The 22,553-nt window shown below is 39.2% G+C and overlaps 1 protein-coding gene across 6 annotated transcripts in view; it reads right to left on the reverse strand.

Annotated features, from left to right (window-relative positions):
• PDE4D (phosphodiesterase 4D) overlaps nt 1-22,553 on the reverse strand; it is a 1,416,267-nt gene that overhangs the window by 1,167,023 nt on the left and 226,691 nt on the right. The window contains exon 1 of one of the 6 annotated variants that reach the window (XM_045493924.1): nt 12,201-12,243. The exons of 2 other annotated variants lie outside the window; for them this stretch is intronic. The gene's annotated coding sequence lies outside the window, so the exon portion shown is untranslated. Of the gene's footprint in view, nt 1-10,045; nt 10,303-12,200; nt 12,244-22,553 lie in introns of those variants that run through there. 3 more of the 6 variants (XM_045493916.1, XM_045494001.1, XM_045494003.1) reach the window with 3 other exon arrangements.

The raw sequence follows: 22,553 nt of genomic DNA on the forward strand, positions 1-22,553 counted from the left end.
AAAGAACAGGCCATTCTCCAAGCATGCTAGGGGTTGTTACTATCTCTTTCTTACTCTGTGGTCTCTTTGTAAGCATTTAAAACAACAATAGGCTGATAAATGTTTTTCTGGCATTGGCCATAAAGTGGGAATATGTTAAAAGGATTTTGTCTGCTTCACAGCATTAGATTAGTCCTTTCTGGAAAATCAGAGGTGCTTCAGAGTTGAAAGGACATCTCAGCTTTAAAGTAAAGAGCTATCCTATGAGAAAGGAAGGTACATCTCAGGTGGTGTTTTTATTGGAAACACTGTTATTACAATTCTAGCAAAACAAAATTGTGAAGAGAAAAGGCACAATTATGTTAATTAATACTAACCTATCTTTACAGTTATTCAGATAATAACACCCACCTGACATACCTGGAATTAGTACTGAAGTCAAGAGTATTAAATCTAAAGAAGCCACATGTATTGATTTCCAGAATAATGATTTAGAATATTTCAGAAACAATATGGCCCACATTAGCCTGTAAATGGACAGAACAAAAAGGAACCTGACTCAATGGTAAATAATTCACAGAACTATTAGTTTAATAAAGGGCTAGTTTAACAAGCCATAAAGACACTATGCTTTAAGAATCTTCCATGCTTCTAAAAAGAATCATCAAGCAACCTTGATTCCTTGAAAAGTCTCTTAGATAAAACTCTTTTTGCTATACCCTTCTAAAATTATTTGTTAGATAGGCATGATAAGCAAAAGATAATATACCACTGCCAAAGCAGAGACTAATGTTTCTCAAAGGAGGAACATTGCTATGTGGGAAAGCAGAAACGATCTCTTTGTTCTTGGTTTAAGATTCCTTGACAACCACAGAGTCTAAGGTTCACCCAGAATGTCAACATTACATTAAGAGGCAAAAAAAAAAAAAAAAAGATTTCTTCCCATGATACCGTCATTATGCCATTATACCCTACTCATGCTCCTTCATACATATGTCAGTATCCCTACCTCCTCAAAGACACAACTGGAAATATATTATTCTTTGGACAGTCAGTCAAAGATGCTATCTTGTCCAGCCCTTCAAGGTGCAGCATTATTTATTCCAGTTTACAGACGAAAGAAGTGTTTCAGAGAGAATGTCTCTTGCCAGAACTCACCTATCTTTCCAACTAAAGTAAAAATAATTATAATCAGTATTAACACATGGGTTTTCTATGGTGTCCTTCCCTATAATACTGCAGCCATCACTTGATTGGGGCTTCACAGCCATCTACTAATGCATGTGCAGTATCATGTGTAAAATTATGTAGAAAACTTAAAGTGCAAGAAGCACTTTTATTAGTTGCTAATAATATAGACTATATCATCGTGATGTTTAGACATAATCTGATTCAGCCAGTAATGAGATGTGCAGTCTTTTAATCTTTTTGCCTCCAGCTCCTAATCTGTGAAAGGGGAATATTAATGCTATCTACATTGGTGAGTCATTGAAAAGATTAAATCTTAAGGAAAAAAAAATGATAAAAATAGAATTTAGGAAAGATTCTCCAAGCATTTCCACCTATTCTTAATTGTCCCACACAAAATCTCTGCTATTCAGTGGAAAGAGCTTTTCTTTTCTTTGCTGTATGACTATTTCCGTGGCACTAACAATACTCGAACTATTTCTGAGTGTTTCATGCAAGACAAAAAAATTAGTATAAGAAAATATACAATCTGCATTATTTGATGTATTTTTTTCCAAGTTTGTCTTGTTTCACAAGGAGTCCTTAGAAGGTTCTGTCTGAAGACATTTAGCACTTTGCTCCCTCATAAAATGACAAAAGACAGAAATAGACTGCAGCGATCTTACATTACTTGTGTCACGTCCAGTGCTTTGGAGGGTGAAGCCATGCTACAGAAAGCGTCATTGCCAACAAATGCTGACAAAACTCAGCAGCCCCTCAGACAAAATGGACATTTTCTCTGTCAATAAGGCCCCTCACCTCCATGGAGTGTCTTAAGCAATCCCAGCTGCAGTGGAATGTGGGTTGCCAAATACAGACACAATCTGTCCCCACTCCTAAAATGAGGTTGATTCTCGTTATTCTTAAGGAGTCACATACAAGCTGTTGGCAATTTGCTCAAGTGAAGAGCAAACCATATTGAGTAGTTGCAACACTTCAGAATTCAGACAGCAGCATAAACCAAAATATGCCCAGAGCCCCAATTTACTGGCAATTTCTGGGTCTAATAATAGCTGACACAAAGGGAAGAATGAAGCCTGGCACACACACCTTACTAGCCAAGACTGGCTTTTGCAATGCTAACCTAACGGAAAAGGGGGGCTGTTTAGTAATTTCGCTCCCTCCTCGGTGCTGCATTACAAAACAGTCTCCACAGCAGCCTGCTCTGGCTGCCCACAGTGATGGCGGCTTCACTCTGCTGCTTACACATGCTCAGGCAGCAGCTAAAACGATGCTGTATGTATTCACACCTGCAGGAAATAGCACTCTGTGGAATGAAGCATTCATATAATCCATTAAGAAAAATAAATAAAAAGGTGTGAATGGACGGTTCATAAAAGAACAAAAATGATGTGTAAAAAATATAGGAGAAAAATTGGAGCTCACTAATAAGACCACACAATGAAACAAAATAAGGAACCGTTTACCTTGAAAGTTAATCAAAATTTTTAAAAGTTTAAAAAAAATATTCATTCTTGGTGAAATTGCAATGAGTTGAGAATGTTGGTACACTGGTAGGTAGAGAGAAGAAATAACAGTATAATTTTTGAAAAGCAGTTCACCAATAGTTACATTATGTTTTGAAAATGTTCACAAGGAAAACCAAGAAAGGGCTCATGCCCAAAATGCTTACCACAGCCCTTTCATATAGCAAAATAATTCAATACAAATAAAATGGAGAAAAAGCCTAATTAGAAATATGATTATAAAAGAATGAATGCTTAAGAAACCCATACACGAAAAATGTGAAAATTTTATTTGTGAAAATCATGTCACCTGGGACTTCTATGGTTTTTTAATTTTTCTTGTGAAATATTTCTTACATATAAAATAGTATATCTAATGTTGATCAACACTTTGTATCATTTCAAGTGAAAAAAAACAGGACACAAAATTATATATACGACACAATTATAACTCTATATGAAAAATTCCTCTGTATACAGTATGTGTAGAAGGAAATAATCTGAAGTCTTAATGGTAGTTATTCTCTGGCAGTGGAATGATAGGTAATTTTTTCCTGTTTTTCCCTATTTTCAATGCTTGAACTTCTGCTAAGCATAAATTCATCATATTTACTATCTAACTTTCGATGATAAATTGGAAAAATGTCAAAGCCACCATATTCATCTATTAATTTTCCCAGCAAATATTTACTGAGTTCTTCCTGTAATCATAAAACACTATGTACCAAAGGAGAGATATATGCATATGAGACATATATTGCGCTCTCCAAAAACTTGTAAGAAATACAGCAGAGTAATGGAATAGCAAAACAGAAAAACAAACTCATCCTAAATTTAGTGAATGAAATTCCTAACAACACAGTGGCATTGTACAAGATCACAGATGAAGTAAATTTCTTGGGGTCTTGTCCCTCTTTATGTATGGTTAATCTGGACTTCCAGATTAGTAATTCCATGCGCCCAGGAGGAATCTGGACTTGAGGTGATCAAAAACTTTATTCAAACCAAGGAAAGGAATTTACCAATAAAAACTGCCTACAAAGCTATACTTTGTCCTTTTCTAACCTATTGGAGGTTATCTATGAGTAATGTTATTGTGATACTGTATTTATAACCATAGGAAACTCTCATAAATTCCTGATTTTACGTATCATCTTGGCTACAAATTCCATTCATTTCAAAAATCCAGTCTCTAATAACAATTTCTGTGACAAGCAGCTCAAAAATTTTCAAGGCAGTTTCTTCCATTTATCAACAGTTTAACCCAATTCAGCACAGTTATTAAATATCTTGTAGGCACCAAGCACTAAACTAGACCCTCTTTATACAGGATGAATAAGAAAAGACCCCTGCCCTCATACAGCTCATGAAGCAAAAGTGGAACCACAGAATGCATAAACTAGAGAGCCCTGAACACTCTTCTGGCAGTTTTATTCCCCTTTTAGGATAAGTAGTAAAGGGAGTACTTTGAACCTGGCCCAAAGTAGATGACATGAATGTAGTATTAAAGGGGAAGAAAGGCATCATAACTGGATAAATTTAGGAAACCTCTTCTGAAGATTTGATGATTAACAATGTACTTTTTTAAAGACTCAAGTCTTCCAGTAAAAAAAAAAATCTGTTTGAGGAAGTTTAATCCTGTGCTCACCCCGGCACCATCACCATGAGCATCACCACCACCTATTTAAAAACTGGACCATTTCTTACATTGTATGTATCAACATTCCTTGGAAAACTCACTGAGAAACTGCTCTAAACCAGCCACACATTTAACAGTGATGAAATGAAACTCAAAGATACTTAGTAAAGTTACTCACCCCAAGTCATACTGGTAGCTGTGGCAGAAACAGGGCTGGAGCCCATAACTTGGAGTCATTCCCATGCTAATCTTATGGCCTAGACATTACAGACAACAATAGCATTCACAAATTTTAGTTATTGAGGACAAAAACAGCAAAATGTTAGCAGAGAGCAGAGAAACACTACCAATACACAGAGTTGGCAAAAACTGGGAAGGTCTAAAGAGCAAAGAAGTCAACAATACAACATGAATTTAAAAGAGAAAAGCCTGCATTCTCAATGTGGAGGAGACACCAGTCACAGTAAAGGGATCAGACTAGTTGTTCTCTAGGGTAGTAAAGTTCTCTGTTACTCTGTTTAAGCTCCAGAGACAATGACTTTATATGGATGCAACTCTGTTCCTACAAAGTTGATCATCCCAGAGGAGGCGATGAACAACAAAAATCAACAATAACAGAATCCTTCCCTGAAAACTATCTACCTTCACAATGAGTTCCTGAGAGGGCTGGTGCCCTCCACACTGGAAGTTCATTAAAAAAATAGGACAGATTATCATCCACTGGGAAAGATACAAACACAGTCCTGCCTAAAGGAAAAGAGATGGACTTGATCAAATTTCAAAGTCATTGCCAATCTTTCAAGACAGGCTGTGAGTCAGAGGCTGGCCATCCTTTCTGTCTGCTATCGAGAGACTCTGCCTCCTATTCCACTCCTTTGTCTCGTCTTTTGATCATTTTATTGTTTACTGGCACCTCTGTCTATCCTATGGGGAGACATGAAAATGGAAGAAGACTGGAAACAAGTTATTATACTGAGTTCTTTCCAAGAGAGATTTATTTTGGGGATGTAGGATACCACAGAAGAAGGTAAAAATTGTGGCTAAAGTATGATTTGAATTACATGTGCATTTTTGTATCCCATTTCTTCATCAAATAGAAACAACCCTGAATCCTGGGATGGTAACTGCTGACCAAGGTACATTAGAGAAGTGGTGCTCCAGTTAATGTTCCAAACTTTGATTTTCAGAACCAATTTTTATACTCCAAGTCAGAATCCAGGAAGGTTTAACCCAATTCCTTTTCTCCCATGTACCCTTCCCTAAGTCTCTGTGTATAATCAACTGCTAAAAGGAAATGATACTGAGAAGGCTTTAGAGGAGTTTCAATGTGTAACTAACCTGTCTACCTTTCTATTCAATTTAACTTTACTTTAGAACAATATGAAAAGAACTACAGCACTAAAATCCCTCTCATTTAAAATAAGAATATGTAAGATTTTGGCTTATCCAAATTAATTAGCTCTAAAGGTCTCCAGATTAATTTTGCTCTTTATGAAACAAGGGGGTGGACTGAGTTTAACACTTACAACCTAAGGATAATGCCTCAGGTTTAGAGGTTTTGATGATCCTTTAAAAATTAACTTGCATTGATCAAGCTTAAATCCTCTCATAAGCACAAGCCAAAAGAAAAATATCTTAAATTAAGTACATAATAAGAAGAAATAGACAACTTTTGGGGTCCCATGTGTGCAGGAAATACATAAAAATGTTTCCACAAGTGGTTATTCCTTTGAATTCCCCCCAACCTACTGTCCAACATCACACACTCACCAGAAAAAGCTTAAGTTCTCCCTGTGTCCTCTTGGTGCTAATCATGCCCTGTCACTGGGTGGGAGACAGAACTTCAACTCCGTCTGCGTAATCCTGGAATAGACTGCTCCACAAAGCTCTCTGGACCCCTCACTAACCTTCCATCTTAGCGCAAGAAACAAAGGGGGAAAATATGCATGCTAAGGTTCATGTGATCTACCATCACTATCCACAAAGCTTATCATCACCTGTGTAGAGCAACAATACTAACTCATTATGGGCCAGAACACACAACATGAAATAGCACAACTGAAGAATGGTTAGCTAACTACAACTGAGATGGTTCTGACCTTCAAACAAAGGAAAGAACACCTGGTCTAATAACTAATTTCAATTATTTCGAAGTGGGGCTAAAAGACTTTGGACATGAAAGGGGGCAGCACAGTGTAGCTTCTAAGAGTACAGGCTTTTGGAGTCAGGGATACCCAATGTCAAATCCTGACTCTCCCTTCTGGGTCACACACCCTGACATTTACCTACTGTGGGACCTTGACCCATGACCCTCAATTGCTTCCTATAAAGTCAGGATCGTGGTAGTCCCTCATATGTGAAGTGTTTAGTAATTGTACCTACTATGATCATTATCTTTTTAACAGAAGAGTCCTTGGACCACAGGAAGCCATTTTTTATTTTAAATCTAATATCCTACAGAAAGAGAAGGGTTTCCTTGTCCTGTGATTTAATCTTAAAATATAATGATTTAACAAAAATATCAAAGACTCTAGGATCATCTCCAGTGTTCAGCAGAATAGAATGCAAGTCACATTAGTAAAACCAGAAATCACCTTCTAAAACGCACTTACATTGTACACTTAGATTTCAACAGTACTTCTTAGCTTTGTCAGATGCACCTGAGAGACCATCCCTCCCAGAAGATAGGGTGTTATTGCAAACTAACAGGGGTAATGAGGGGAAGGTGGCATAGAGATAAGTCTCACCTCTCATTCTGTAAGATAACCCTGGGGAGAATACAATGTAGAGACAAAATGCAGTTGGAATCAAAGTAAGATGCACCCCGACTTTCTAATTTTTTGTACTCCGGACTACCATTTGTTATTTGCACAAGGAGAGACAGTCTGGATGAGGGTGGAGAAGGAGCAGGAGAGGAGAAATCACAACAAATTATAAACAAAAAACCAGGCATGGTGATCGACAGCTTCTCTTGGGACTTCCCCGGGGAGCCAATTAGCGCTGGTTGCTGAGGTGGGTTTGCCTGCTAACACAGAGGTGTTGCCTCTGTGCTAACCCACCTGTGCTACACCCACTTCATTCAAGCGACCAAGCTGCTGTTAATGAAGTTCAGAACCAATCACCCCACAGAGAGAGTTTTGCTAAATCTCTAAGGCAGATGTCTTAGGGTAACTGTCAGGGAAACACCTTTAACATCTACTGCCTTACTGGAAATCAAAACACTAAAATAACGATTTGGCTTATCCTCCCTGCTCCTCTTTTCCTTTGCTCCTTCTCACCAGAGGCAACAGTGACCACATGCTCTGTGTAAGTTCTAACTCACCGCACCTCCAACTGCTAAGCCCGTTTGCGTAAGTGAGAGAAGTAATGTTGCAAGAGCAGATTATAAATGCAGGCAAAGAAGAAACGACAAGAAGAGTAATACCTCCAGCGTCATCATCTCCACTAGCACTGGGAGACACGTTAACGTGAGCCCCACAAAACAGCTAAAGCAGAATTTAGCAACATCTGGGAAGCTACCTGGCCAAACTGCTCTTGGAAGAAAATTCTTCATGGCGTTTCCACTGCTTCAACATACAGAGCACAGGATGCCTTGTGAATCCATTTACTGTGACGTCACACAACTCACACCAGTTTTGCTGTCTTGTCTCCTGATGAACGACCCCCACCCTCATGGAAGCATCCCTACTTGCTTCCTACTATCACACCATCAGGCAGCAAATCTTGAAAAAGCCTGTGACCAGAGTAGCGCTGTGTAAAGCACTCTGAAAGGAAAAGGAAATGCCTCCAAGTCCTTGGCTTTGGAAGGCAAAAATGAACAAAATTGACAACCTAGGCGCTACCACATGTGAAAAATAAACTAAAAAACCTGGGGTGTTCTCAAAGGGAAACAAAGAGATAAATGCAGGAAAGAATCCCCAGAGGAAAATAGATATGAGTTTAATTTTTTAAAGGTGAGACTTACATTGAGAAGGATGGATAAAACATGGGAAAATTTTCAGAAGTGGAAACGCACTAAAGATAAGCCCCACAAAATAAGACCGAGGATCTAAAAGATATTCAGATTCCCCCCAAGCTCAGATCTTCATGAAAACAACCAAAGGGTAATCAAGGATAGATTTCTCCAAGTATGAGAGAGGCCAAATTCTCCAGAGATGGTTCTGTCCTCATCTGTCTGAGACAATTCTGTGTGCTAATTTGACCTCAGTACAAAACAATAAGATGGTACCTAAGCTAAAGAAATCACAAAAGCGCTGGAATGAATGTTCTTCAAGCCACCCCCATCCTCTCTCATTTATGGGCACCAGCTTGCTCCATGAACAAATTAAAATTGGAGAAGAGAGCCCAGGCAAAATGAAATTCAGAGAGACAGGCACTAAATTCCTTTCAACTTCATTAGGCAAATGGAACAAGATGCCTCAGAAGGTGGAAAGTAAAGCTGGTTGCCAAATCAGCAACATTAAGCAAAGTCTGTACCAACAAAAGCACATCAATCTGACACTGACTTTAAACTAGGGATGTGGGTTATGTCTTCAGGATCCATTCTTCTCTTTACTGGGATACCTGTGAGGTTGGAGGAACTTGGAAAAGTTAGCAGGGAACTGGGCACTTGGCTCACACCCCTACTCCATCCTGGAACTTCGACTGTTTAAACTCGATAGCTGGAGAGAGAGAACATATACTGTGTTCCTCACCTAGAAAGGGGCCTTCAAATGCACTCACTCTTTTATTCAACAATTATTTATCAAGTACATGCTCAGAGCCAGGCATCACTGTGCTAGACACCACGGGTCTAGTGATGACAATTACAGACAGGTTCCCTGTTCTGTGTAGTTTACAGGGAAGAGGGCAAATAGCTGGAAAGTGGAAACACACCTGATACATTCCAAGAATGAAAATAACAGGCACAGTGCATTCTGGTATTCTGATCACCTCTCCTTCCATCCACCGGTGAGGGAGGGGCTTCCACCCTCGGGATACGGGGAGCACTGAACACATAACACCCAATACTGAACACCTGAGACCCACAACAGTTCTCTAGGCACATTTGCTCATAGCCCAGGGCCGGCCACTGCTTGCCACACAAGGCCACATGGGGGTTCACTCAGGAACAGACAGAACAAGCAGAGGCTATGGGAGACAGGTTTTGTAGTAACCGTCATGACAATAGGATGATGATGCCACAAGAGGATGGGACTGGCATGTTTGAAAAACTCCATAAGCTGGCAGGGAACTAAAGCCCTGCCTTCACTCAAGGTGAAGCCGACTTTGTGCTCGGTTCATGTGATAAGAAAACTCATTTGGCCAGAGTGCCTTATCCACAGGAGCACAATAGGAAAGGGAACTTGCGATTAGGGCCAGTTTTACCACAGGCCAAGGCAGGACATAACAGTGAACTTTATCACACAGGTGCACATAAGACAGTTCAAGGTCCAACCCTGGGATTACTAGTGTTCCCTGGGAAAGCCTCCCTGTTTTCTTACACTCCTCCTTCCCTGACACGGCAACCCGACCCAGGCATATGATGGGTCTCAGGAGCCATCCTATGATACCTGTGTCTCAGGTCCAATGCTAACACACTGCTCCTCACCAAATGCTACCCTTGTTCTGGGACACCATGCCACCTTTCCAAGCTGAGTGCTGGGATGGCAGAGGAGGGTAAGGGGCTTGCTGAAGCAGCTTCTCTGACAACTGCATTCACTTCAAGTTAGTAAAGACACAAAGCCCCACTCACATCAGTGAACATCACGAAGGCACAGAAGTTCAGAGAATGCTGGTCTCTCCTGAGAGAGCTGACAGCTTGGCACAAGCAGCTGCACACAGACACAGGAGGACGGGTGCTTTGCCTAACCAGGCTTGCTGAGAAGTAGCAGAAGGCAGGAAGTGGGGCGCTACATGCGACAGGAAGAACAGGCAGATGTTTCAAGGGTTGAGCTGACTGTTGACGCTCCAACTGGAGCAGATGCTCCTGCCTTGAACACAATGTTAACATCAGTAAACGGAAGGGAGAAAGACAAAAAAAAAAAAAAAAAAACTATTTAGAGACATTAACATCTCTTGAAAACAGTGCAGTTTGCTTCCCCACAGCAGGCTAATGGAAAACCCTGTGAAAGCAGTTTCAAGAGACACAGAAAGTGGAATCAGACTACTTTTTCGTAAGATTTGTTAAGGAAGGAAATCCTAAAGTTCAAGAGTCTAGAAATCTCAAGGTTCTGTCGAAGAAAAAGGTCAGCCTCCAGATAGTCTCTGTATTTCTAACTTGTTCCCCTTTCTTACTCTGCACCCCACACTGTGGGCAGATTCCGAGGCTGCTGCACATTCACCCTCGGGCAGCCTGTATGGGGAGGATACTCACGGCGGGGCTTGTGGGAAGGGCGAGAGACCCAGCTGCCTCCAGGTTTCTATTGCTGAACTATGACAGCATCCACACCATGTGCCAGCTACCTGCCTCAGGCCTCCCTCTCTTACCCTGGCCCAGTCTTATACATACACACCCTAACTCAATAAACTTAAAACTTCATTTCTAAGAGGGTAGAACGAAGGGCTCTGAAAGTCACACCTATCCGTCTTCTTAGGATTCTCGGTGAAGTGGAAATACAAAGTCACCGGACGCATTTGATCTTGTATTCTGTGCCTACCCAAAAATCATCCCTCTGTTCTTCTGTGCTGCCGGCCAAATGATAATGTCCTGACCCTTTTCCTTTAGAGGCCACCAAGAGGACTGAAGAAAAGCCTATAGTATTATCATGACCCCTTTGGTTTCTGCCCAGACTACCCAGGGGCTGCTTCATTCTTCCTGCATCTCCTACCACCAGAAAGTTTGTATCGAGATGACAGCTGAAGAACATCACTCAACTAGGTGACAGAATGAAGCAGTTGGCAAAAAATAATTAACTAATTATATTAATTAACAATTACGAATTAACTAATTAATGTAATTATACACATTTTAAATAACATCAGGAATTTGCTTGGGGGAAAGGACTGGGAAAAATAAATCTAAGAGTATATTAACAGAGAGAAGAAAGGAAACCTTTATCAAGGCCCATTATTCTACCAGGTAGCTACCAGGCAGCAGTGGACAGGATAGGACTATTGGGTGTATGCATGCACATGTGTATGCTTATGCCTTTCTGGTTTTTTTTCTTTGCTTTTTTTAATGCTTATTTATTTTTGAGAGAGAGAGAGGCAGAGAAAGAGGGAGACAGAGGATCCAAAGTAGACTCTGTGCTGACAGTAGAGAGCCCAGTGTAGGGCTAGAACTCACCACCCATGACATCATCACCTGAGCCAAAGTCAGATGTTTAACCAAGTAAGCCACCCAGGTGCCCCTTTATTTCCTAACTTGTATTTTTTTTAAGTTAATTTATTTATTTTGAGAGGGGGAGAGAGCAGGGGAAGGGCAGAGAGAGAAGGACACAGAGAATCCCAAGCAGGCTTCGCTCTGTCCGCACAGAGCCCAATGTGGGGCTCGATTTCACAAAACTGTGAGATCATGACCTGAGCCCAGATCAAGAGTCAGCTGTTCAACCCACTGAGCCACCCAGGCACCCCTTAATGAGACTACAGTACATAAATAAAAATATTTCAAATATACATACACATAAAAGAAAATTAGGATGCTCCAAAACAATATGCCACCATATGGGCTACTTATTCTACAGGAAAAAGAACCTGAGGTGGAAGCAGATACACTCAGCTTAGCCTCTTAGCTGCGTGCCCTGGGACAGAACATTTACCCTTTGAGCCTCAGTTTCCCCATGTATAAAATAAGGATAGCACCAGGTACACTACAGCATTTCCCCAGCAGTAAGTGTTACAATAACTGTGAAAGTACCTTTCCCAGTCCTGGTACTCGGAAGTACTAAAAAATGTTTATGTTCTCTTACCTTTTATACCACTGCTTTGTTCAATGCAGGGATTCCAACCTCTATTTTGATTCAAGGCTCTCTGCAGAGATTAGATTGTAGAGGGCTTAACAACTTGCAAAAAATTATCAGACAGCTGTTTCTAGATCTATGTTTGCAGATTTATTGCACCAAAGAAAATACTCCTCCTTTATCTACAAAATCTGCTGTCTGTGGCAAGATTTATCAGGGCCCTTCAGGGCTTTCTGACAAAGTAAGGGCATCTCTCCCTTCATTCCCAGTTGAAAGGCAGATTCTACTGAATGTGTTGCTGGTACTGGTCGTGTTTTCTCCTCACTGCCTAGCTGAAGGTTTTGCGAAGACAGAATTGCCCAAAGCCAGGGAAAGAGAGGTTTTTCTAGCCTTGTACTTTGCCGACCATTCAGGCACCAGGCAGGGCACTACTATGGCATCCACCACAATGAATGACCCAAGCGCAGAGGTCGTGTCCTGCCCTGCCATCATTAACATGCTCAAGCTCACATAAAGGAAACTGCCAGATAAGAGAAGAAAACAAACATTGTCAGAGCAAAAGCCTATCACCATGCACACAATAAAATCATAAAGTATGGCCAGGAGGGCAGGAATAAGAAAGTAAAAGGTATCTAAAAGGTCTGTTCCCAGACATACATTATATATGCTTACTTCTAGGAGTCATCAATGACTCAGAAGCTATTCCCCTTGGTGTAATAAAACCTTGTCTCACAGGGAGGAGGAGGAGGGGAGCCACTCCCTTGAACAGCAGCAACCACAACCACCCTGAAGTCTCTCCACAGATGTAAAGGAGAACTTCTTCAAGTATGGTCTGGTGCCTCACAGACTTCCAGAGCATCCATAAGAAGCATATAACTGGAAGGATACTTGTAATGCAATCCCAAGTCTCTGGAGAACTCAGTTTCAGGGCAAATGCTAAAAACCCAAGATCTAGTCTGGACTCTTCCTACAATTCCCCTATGGGAGAGTTGGCCAATCTTTACCCTGCATTTTCTCCTCAATGAGAAAATTGTACTTTAAAATTCTTTTTTTTTCTTTTTTTTATTTTTTTTAATGTTTATTTTTGAGAGAGACAGAGACAGAATGCGAGTGGGTTAGGGGCAGAGAGAGAGGCAGACACAGAACCAGAAGCAGGCTCCAGGCTCTGAGCTGTCAGCACAGAGCCCGACGCGGGGCTTGAACTCACAAGCTGTGAGATCGTGACCTGAGCCAAAGTCGGATGCTCAATCGACTGAGCCACCCAGGCGCCCCTAAAATTTTTCTTAATCTGTGATCTAAAATCCCGCCAAAATTATATGACAAAATTTTTGTCTATGGTCACATGTTCATTTTTCTGAGAAAAGTTTCTTATCATTCATCAGATCCTCAATGAGGTCTATGGTCCAAAAATATATTAAAAACAACTAAACTAAATAATTCCTAAGTTCCCTTCCACATCCTGTTAAAGTTTTTCTGATTATAAAAACAATGAACATTCATTATAGAAAATGTGAAAAATGTAGCCAAAAAGGAAAACATGTATATAAACAAAAATATTGTTTTGTATTTCATTTTTATGATGGTATATTCAATATTATGTTCTGCTACATTTCACACACATTAAATATTCTTCAAAACCAACACCTCTAATGGTCAAATAAATTTCACCATAAGGTTTAAATTATGTTTTGTTTAATGAGCCCCCTGTTGTTGAACATTTATGTTGTTTCTAATGTGTTGCCATTATCAACAATGCAATGTTTTCCAATGAACAGTCTCCAAATTTTTATTATATTTTTGAAGGTAATAGGGAGCTATAGCAGGTTTTGATCACAAAAATAGCACAACTGCTATTTGTCTTATGACAGTGGAGGAAATGAAATAAAGTAGGAGAGACCAAAGGGTTGGTGATTAGGTAAAAGGTTATTATCTGAGAAACTGAATGAAGTGAGGCTAGACACAGGGTCCAGAAGTAAAACACATGCCAAAAAGAAATTACCATGAGTCAGTAGCTCAGAGACAGAGGAGAGAGACCAAGATGAAGCTCAGATTTCTCATTTTCATGACTTGAAAATCAAATATACCACAACCAAGAGAGGGAAGTAAGGCTGAGAAGCTGGTCTGGAGATGGGAAAATAAGCAATCTTATCTCCAAAAGATCACTGCAAAAATGATAACCACAGATGTGATTATTGAGATAGTTTTTTAATTGTAACAAAAGGGAGGAAAAAAACCAACGACTGTAATTTAGGACTCTAACTTATAACATAAACAGGGGGCGCCTGGGTGGCTCGGTTGGTTAAGAGTCCGACTTCGGCTCAGGTCATGATCTCACGGTCCGTAATTTCGAGCCCCACGTTGGGCTCTGTGCTGACAGCTCAGAGCCTGGAGCCTGTTTCAGATTCTGTGTCTCCCTCTCTCTCTGCCCCTCCCCTGTTCATGCTCTGTCTCTCTCTGTCTCAAAAATAAATAAATGTTAAAAAAAAATTTATAACATAAACAGGAAGGCAGGGCCAAGAGAACTCACTGGTGTATCATCTCTTAGTTTACAAATGTTGAAAGGTATTACTAATAAACATCAAGTATAGAAGCTGGACAGTATGCTTCATTCAGACCAGAATAATGTTTCATAATCATGACTATATAACCCAGATTATTTTTAAAGCTCATACTACATTTTTTATCTTTATGTCTATTCTTACAACTTACTTTTCCTTATTATGGGTCATTTTAATCAATTTTATTTCAGATAAACAAGGTAAGTGCCAGGGGAAAACAGAAGACAGAAGTCAACGTCACTAACATGCAAAACGTTTCTACATGTCATGGGCCCAGAGCGCTATTTCCCGAAGAAGGTCACCTAGGATTCTAATTCAGTGAAGATTTCTTTTAATCTTTCTAATGACAGAGTAAAGCCATTGGAAATAACAAGTAGAGATTCTCTCAATAGGGCCTCCACTTAACCATGCAGTCCTTACATGCAACTCCAAAACATTAACTCTGGCCTTTGATTTAAAATGTCATCTTTGGGGTGACTGGGTGGCTCAGTTGGCTGAGGATCCAACTCTTGATTTTGGCTTGGGTCATGATTCCAGGGTTGTGGGATCAAGTCCCACATCCATCCACTGGGCTCTGTGCTGAGCATGGAGCCTGCTTAAGATTCTCTCTCTCTCTCTCTCTCTCTCTCTCTCTCTCTCTCTCTCTCTCCCCCCCCCCCCACTCTTCCCTACTAGCATTCCCACTGTCTCTCTAAAAATAAACAAATTAATGTCATCTTCTACTTACTTACCATGAAAATATTTCTACATCATTCTTTTTTTAATGTTTATTTATTTTTGAGAGAGAGTGCACATGCACAAGTGGGGAAGTGGCAGAGAACAGATCCAAAGTGGGCTCTGTGCTGACAGCAGAGAGCCTGATGCAGGGCTGGAACTCAAGAACTGAAGCTGAAGTCAGATGCTTAATCAGCTGAGCCATCCAGGCTCCCCTCTCCATTTACTGCTTTCAGAATACCAAAGAGAATCAGTGCTGTGCACAGTGACCAGTTGGCAGGGAGGCTACTGATGTTATTTCTACTTTATTATGAGGTTGCTAAATTTTTTTATAGCTATCCTCCATAATGTGATCAACCTATTTAGTGAAGGCATTTTTCACATGCCAGGCACTGATACTAACTAGGTGCTGATGGTATTAAGTCGAAGAAAGTGCAGATCAAGCTCAGAGAAATGTAATTGATCATATTCTTTACCTGCAACCGGGAATTAAAGAAACAAAGAAGCTAACCAGTTTCTTCTGACCTCTAATCTTCCAATTTCATTTTCTGATTTTCTTTTCACAGTCCCATACTGGGTGAGAGGAAGATTAACTACTTAATGAGAGTCAGAGAGGCCACAAAACAGAAAATCCCTATCAAGTAATTTTGAAAGCCAGACAAATTGTCAGGAGAATGTTCTAATAACCCCAGGACTTGCCTGTGCTAACCTGGTTTTCGGATAAGACAGTGGGAAATACAGTACAAAGAGTCTGATGTATCATTTCAAACAAAGCATGGCACTTAAATGGCTTCAAATTGAGTTACAGGCTACACTAGACCATCCTTTTACATACAAAGTGAAAGGAACGTGAAATAATTTGAGAGAGTGCCACACAGTATGAAGAATGGCAAAGCATTTCAAAACTATGACTTATGCCCTAATTGTAGGAGAAAATAAAACTTGAGGTGAACCCTGAAAAAAATCATTTACATAAACAGAGATGTAGAAGGAAGAAATGGATTGGAGGGCAAATCGCGGGTCTAAGTGTGTAAGGAAAAGCCCGGAAGAATAACCGCATCTAGTTCCCAAATCAGGGAGCAAGAGCCTGGGGAAAAACACCCCAGGGGCTCTCAGTGTGCCAGGCTCCCCCTATAAGACAAACAGTGACATTAATTTGTACTGCGATATGGCCTAGAAAGGGACCATCAACCCTCCACATGGAAGTCACCACCAAAACTGTGCTCTGCAGATTCGCTAAAGACTATCGGAGAAAACAGACATCAGAAGAAGCAGTAAAGCCAGATGGCCGCTGGGGTACAGAATTCTAGTGAGATACTGACTGACAGAAGGCCCTGGGGATGCTAGGCCCAAGTGTCTCACCAATCCATATACTTACTCATTCACTGTATATTCACTAAACTTGGCATTATGTTACAAAATTTCCCTAAGCAAATACATGTACAGGAAATGGACTATAATCTTTTCAATCCTGGCATTTCCTTCAAAGTTTGCAATTACAGCTCCCTGGAAAAGGAGATGCCACAGATCTGTAGATCTTTTACAATGGCATAGGTTCATCACTCACTAAAGTAAAGTGTTGGCTCTGTCACCTGAATGAGTTTTATTCTCCTCTGCCCTAATACTAAGTAAGTGTATACTGGGCAATGTACCACAAACAACCCAAGAACCAGTAAACAAACAATAACAACAACAAAAAGGTGAGAATTCAGAATACAGAATTTTGTCAATTAAACCAGAATCTCCATCTGGTTCTGGAAGAAAACGGAACATAAAAAAAAAAAAAAGAATAAATAACTGCTGCAAGCATATAAATAACACAGTTGCTAACTAAGGTCCTTTTTAGAATTATGATACCATGGAAGAAGAAAATATGCCATTCAACCTACCTAGACTCTTCCTCCCCTTACTTTAGGACATGTTCTCAAATATTCCTCTATAATAATATGACAACTGTGATGAACAGAGAAGCCATTCCATATAATGTGATTTGTGTATTTCTAACAGTTCCAAATACCTGGAAACTGCTCTCTCACTGATTTGCCATGGTAAGCTCCTTTCTTCTGGAAAGGAAATTACTGGAAATTTTATTAATTATTATTAAAGATACACTGTAATGAACACACTGGGGCTTGAATCTAAGGACACAGTGAAGAAGACAGTCCCTGCACTTAAGAAACTGTTGAGGAAGATAAACAGGAGGGAAATGAAGTTCAGTGTGATCACTACAACAGTGAGCATAATAAAAGGGTATGTAAGGCCTTCAGAATGCTGGGGTCAAGGAAGGCATCTGTTCACACACAGTATCTTACCAAAAAGGAGAGTGAGGATTAGGTGCATGGGAGAATAGAAAGGCACTAAGTAGAGGCATCACCTACCCAAAGGCTTACAGAGAAAATGCACATGGAAAATGCATTGATCAAGATGGAAAGAATTCCAGGAAAGGTGAGCAAAGCACTGAAGGCTTAATGACTTTTACTTAGTTGTTTTTATTTGTATTTATTTTTTTAGTATTTATTTTTGAGAGTGAGAGCGCAAGAGGGGGCGGGCCAAAGTGGGGGGACAGAGGATCTCAAGAGGGCTCTGTGCTCACAGCAGCAAAGCCAGACATGGGGCTCGAACTCATGCACTGCAAGATCACAACCTAAGTTGAAGTCAGAGGCTCAACCGACTGAGCCACCCAGGTGACCCTTCTTATTTATTTTTAAACTGAAGTATAGTTGACATATTGGTTTCAGGTGTACAGTGTAGTGATTTAGTGATTATATACATCACAAAATGCTCATCATGATAAGGGTAATCATCATCTGTCACCATACAAAGTTCCTACAATATTATTGACTATACTACTTATGCTGTACTTTCTATCCTTGTGACTTATTTTAAAACTGGAAGTTTGTACATCTTAATCCTATTAATTATTTTTAAGTCATATTAAGGAGTTTAGACTTAATTCTGAGAGCAATGGAGAGTCACAGAAGCATTTTAAACAGGAGAAATGACAAGAATAAACATTCTAGATGCCACATGGAAAATAGGTAGCCTGAAGGCAGACAGGTAAGTCAGGGCACTGCAGTTGAAGATATCATGGCCACCTGAACCAGAGTAGTGTCTATCATTATGGGGAAAAGTGGATGAATTAAAGACTGAAAGAATCCACAGATTCTAACACTAAGTTCCATTTGGAGTAGAATAAAACAGAAGAGTAAAACATGAGTCCCACATTACTTATCACTGAGATAGAGAATACAGGAAGAGAGACAGATATGGTGGAGAAAATGAGCTCTATTTGGAGCACAGTGAGTTTGAGGCAACTTGGATAACTCTAAGGAAAGATGTCCAGTAAATGAGTGCTCACAGAGAGAGATCTGACCTGAGCATGTGGAGTTCAAATTGTCAGAACATGGATGTTTCTTGGTAACACTGAAACAGATAAGCACACCCAGTCAGAATGTTTAAAAGGAGAAGAGAATTCTCTAAACATATTGGTCTTAGGGCACTGTCTCAAGATCCATGTTACCTTAAAGGGAAGAGACCTAACGCTCTCCCAATATGCTGGAATGATTACTCTATCCCACTAGCCAATTATTAGCTGGTAATGAAGAGGAAAACCATGAAAGATGGTGGGTCAGGCAGATGATGGTGGAGGGGGGTGGGGGAGAAGAACAAGAAGAACATAGAAATCAGTATATTCATTATTTGTTCTGGGAATAGGGATGAAACCATCACAACTGGGATTCTTATGCAACTGAAAAGCAACTTACAGTCAGTGACCATTACTTTAAAGAGAATAAGGAGTAAGTGCTATTCCATGACTCGACAATGTCAAGGGCAAATAACCTGGGAAAGATCATGTAAGTTTCATGGGCTATTGGCAGTTCTCATCTTAAAAACTTGGGAAGTTTTTGTAAGTACAAACGTCTAGATGTCCTGTAGAACCTTGTTATCCAACTTGTAGTGAACTACCATCATCATTAGGGTCCTATGGGAGTTTGTTAATAATCATCTCAGGCACCATACCAGACCATGAACCCAAATATGTATTTATGTAAGATTCTCCAGGAGATTTATATGCACATTAAAGTTTGACACACACTGACTCACAATTACTTGAAGTGCTTCTTAAAACACAGACTGCTAAGTCAGGAGTGAGGCTTGTAAATTTGCATTTCTAACAAGTTTCCAATTGCTGTTGCTACTGCAGGTCTGAGACCATATTTTGAGAACTTCTGCCACAGACCAATTAAATCAGAATCTCCCTACGTGGAATCCAGGCATCAGTATATTTTAAAGCTCTCTAAATGATTCTAAATTTGCAGCCAATGTTGAGAACTACTGGTAAAGTTATTTTTTCTGCTCCTAATTACATAAATAAGAAAACATGAGTAGCAACTATCTTCTAAGCAGTGGCTTAAATTCATTACTAAAGTGTTCTCTAATGTAAGATTAATTTTGATTAATCAAAGCAGGAAGAAAAATACAGCTTCATCCTTAGTGATTCATTTCCAGAGACATGTTTGGTTGTGGTTGGAAAAAAAGGTCACCATGAGTAATTGTTATCTTAATCATCACAGACACCATCAACTCAAGTTATTAACTTCATTTACTGGTAATTCTTATTTAATTGGGTATTGGCACTTTGAAGGTCACAATATTTTTTAATAAATTTTATTTTTTAACATAAGCAATACTAAGTTGTTCTCCAATCAGCCTGCAAAAACCAATTCTTCCCCTCCTGCTGCTTGCTTCAGGTTGATTTTTACCTTCTTTCTCTAGGTTCTTAAAGTGAGACTTCAGATTACTGATTTGAGTCATTTTCTCTTTTCTAATGTAAGCATTTAGTGCTACAGATTTCCCTCTCAGGACCACTTTGGCTGTGCCCCACAAATTATATATTTCGTTTTTGCTTTTATTCAGTTGGATTTGTTTCTTCATTTCCCTTGAGATTTCCTCTTAGACTCATGAATTATTTTAAAGCATGTTGTTTAGTTTCCAAGTGATTAGAGATTTTCCTGTTTTCCTTCTGTGATTGATTTCTAGTTTAATTCCATTATGATCAGAGAATCACATTTATCTCATTTTAATTATTTAGCTTTTTTTGTGTTTTCAGATATTATCTATATCGGCCTAATTTCAATAGAGGCTGAAAAATGTCTTTTTTGTTGTTGTTGAATGGAATGTTCTTTAAATGCTGATCAGATCCTGTTGATTGAGGACACTGTTAACTTCTTCCATATCCTTGATGATTTTCTAAGTAAGGTATTCTATTACTTATTGACGGAAAGTTGCTGACGTCTTTAATTGTGGATTTACCTATTTTTCATTTCAATTCTATCAATTATTGCTTCCATATTTTCAACTGTGTCATTTGCTTCATCCATATTTAGGAATGCTATGTCTTCTTGGTGAAACAGTTCTTCCACCATTACATACTGACCCTCTCTGTCTCTGGTAATTTTCTTTGCTCTGAAGTCCACTTTTTCTGATATTAATATAAACCTCTTTCTTTCCTTCCATTAAAGTTTACCTGATTAAGTAAATAATCCTTTTATTTTCAACCTGCCTGTATCACTATATTTGAAGTGTGCTTCTTATAGACAACATATAGTTGAATCATACTTTTTATTCCATAATGTCAATCTCTGTTTTCTAATTGGTGCATTTGGATCATTTACATCAATATAACCATTAATATGCTAAGGCTGAAGTCTGCCATTTTATTTTTTGTTTGATCTGTTTTTCATTTCTGTTCCTTTATCCTATCCTCCTGTGGGTTACTTGAACATTTTTTTGATTTCTATTTTGATTTATCTATAAAGCTTTTGAATATATCTCTTTGTAGAGTTATTTTAGCAGTTGTAGGTATTACATGATGCATACATATCACAGTCCACTGGTGGTGTCGTTTTACCAGTTCAAGAGAATTTCAAAAACCTATCCTCACATTCCTTTACCCTCCTGCATTTATAACAACCTTAAAATATTTCTTCTACATGTATTTAGAATCATATCAGAATATAAATTTTGTCAACCATCAAACATAATTTATAAGACTTAAGTCTGTAACATTTCAACATGCTCATCATGTTCTTTTTTCCTTCCCAATATTCCAAGTTTCCATTATTTCCTTTCTATTTAGATAACTGGACCATGAAGCCACAAAAAGCTTTAAACTACTGGTCTATGATTAACCTCAAGGGCCTTTCACATATAAGTATCATTTCCTTGTGAGTTAAGACCAGAAAAGTTTGGGAAGAATTAAGTTACTTAATTGACCAATTTGTGCATATGTAGATTATTGATGATAATGCCTAATTCAGAGGATCATCGGAAGGATTTACTATACATTAAAGGACTCCTTACTAGCACAAAGTCTCAGACATGATTAGCACTCAACAAATACTGGTCTTATTTATCTCCTTTTATTTTTTCCCTTTAAAGCCTTTTCTCCACTTTTGTGTTTTATATTTGCTCTTTGGTTGCTTGTAAATATTCATCATTCATTTCTCTATTTCTATTTCCTGTATCTTCTTTTTCCTTACCAAGCTCATTCTTACCTTGTATCCTCATTCTATCCTCATTCAGACTACAGAACACATTTCAAAGATGTGGTTTCCTCCATCCACTATGCATGCACATCAACACCACACCGTCACACACAAGTATACCAACTTTGAATTTTGGTAAACTTTATCCAGAATTACTCTAAAATTTTTTTTAATGTTTATGTATTTTTGACAGAGAGAGAAAGAGAGAGAAAAAGCAGGGAATGGGCAAATAGAGAGGGAGATATAGAATCTGAAGCAGGCTCCAGGCTCTGAGCTGTTAGCACACAGCCTGACATGGGGCTCAAACTCATGAACCATGAGATCATGACCTGAGCTGAAGTCGGACAATTAACTGACTGAGCCATGCAGGTGCCCCCAGAATTACTCTAAATCACACACACACACACACACACACACACACACACACACACACACACACACAAAATCTATAAGCATTTATTTTCAAAGAGAAAAAATTTCATTCATGATAGGTTTTTAAAAAAATGTTTATTTTGAGAGAGAATATGCACGCACACATGAGT

The sequence above is a fragment of the Leopardus geoffroyi genome, chromosome A1, assembly GCF_018350155.1.
Source record: "Leopardus geoffroyi isolate Oge1 chromosome A1, O.geoffroyi_Oge1_pat1.0, whole genome shotgun sequence".
Classification (NCBI taxonomy): Eukaryota; Metazoa; Chordata; class Mammalia; order Carnivora; family Felidae; genus Leopardus; species Leopardus geoffroyi.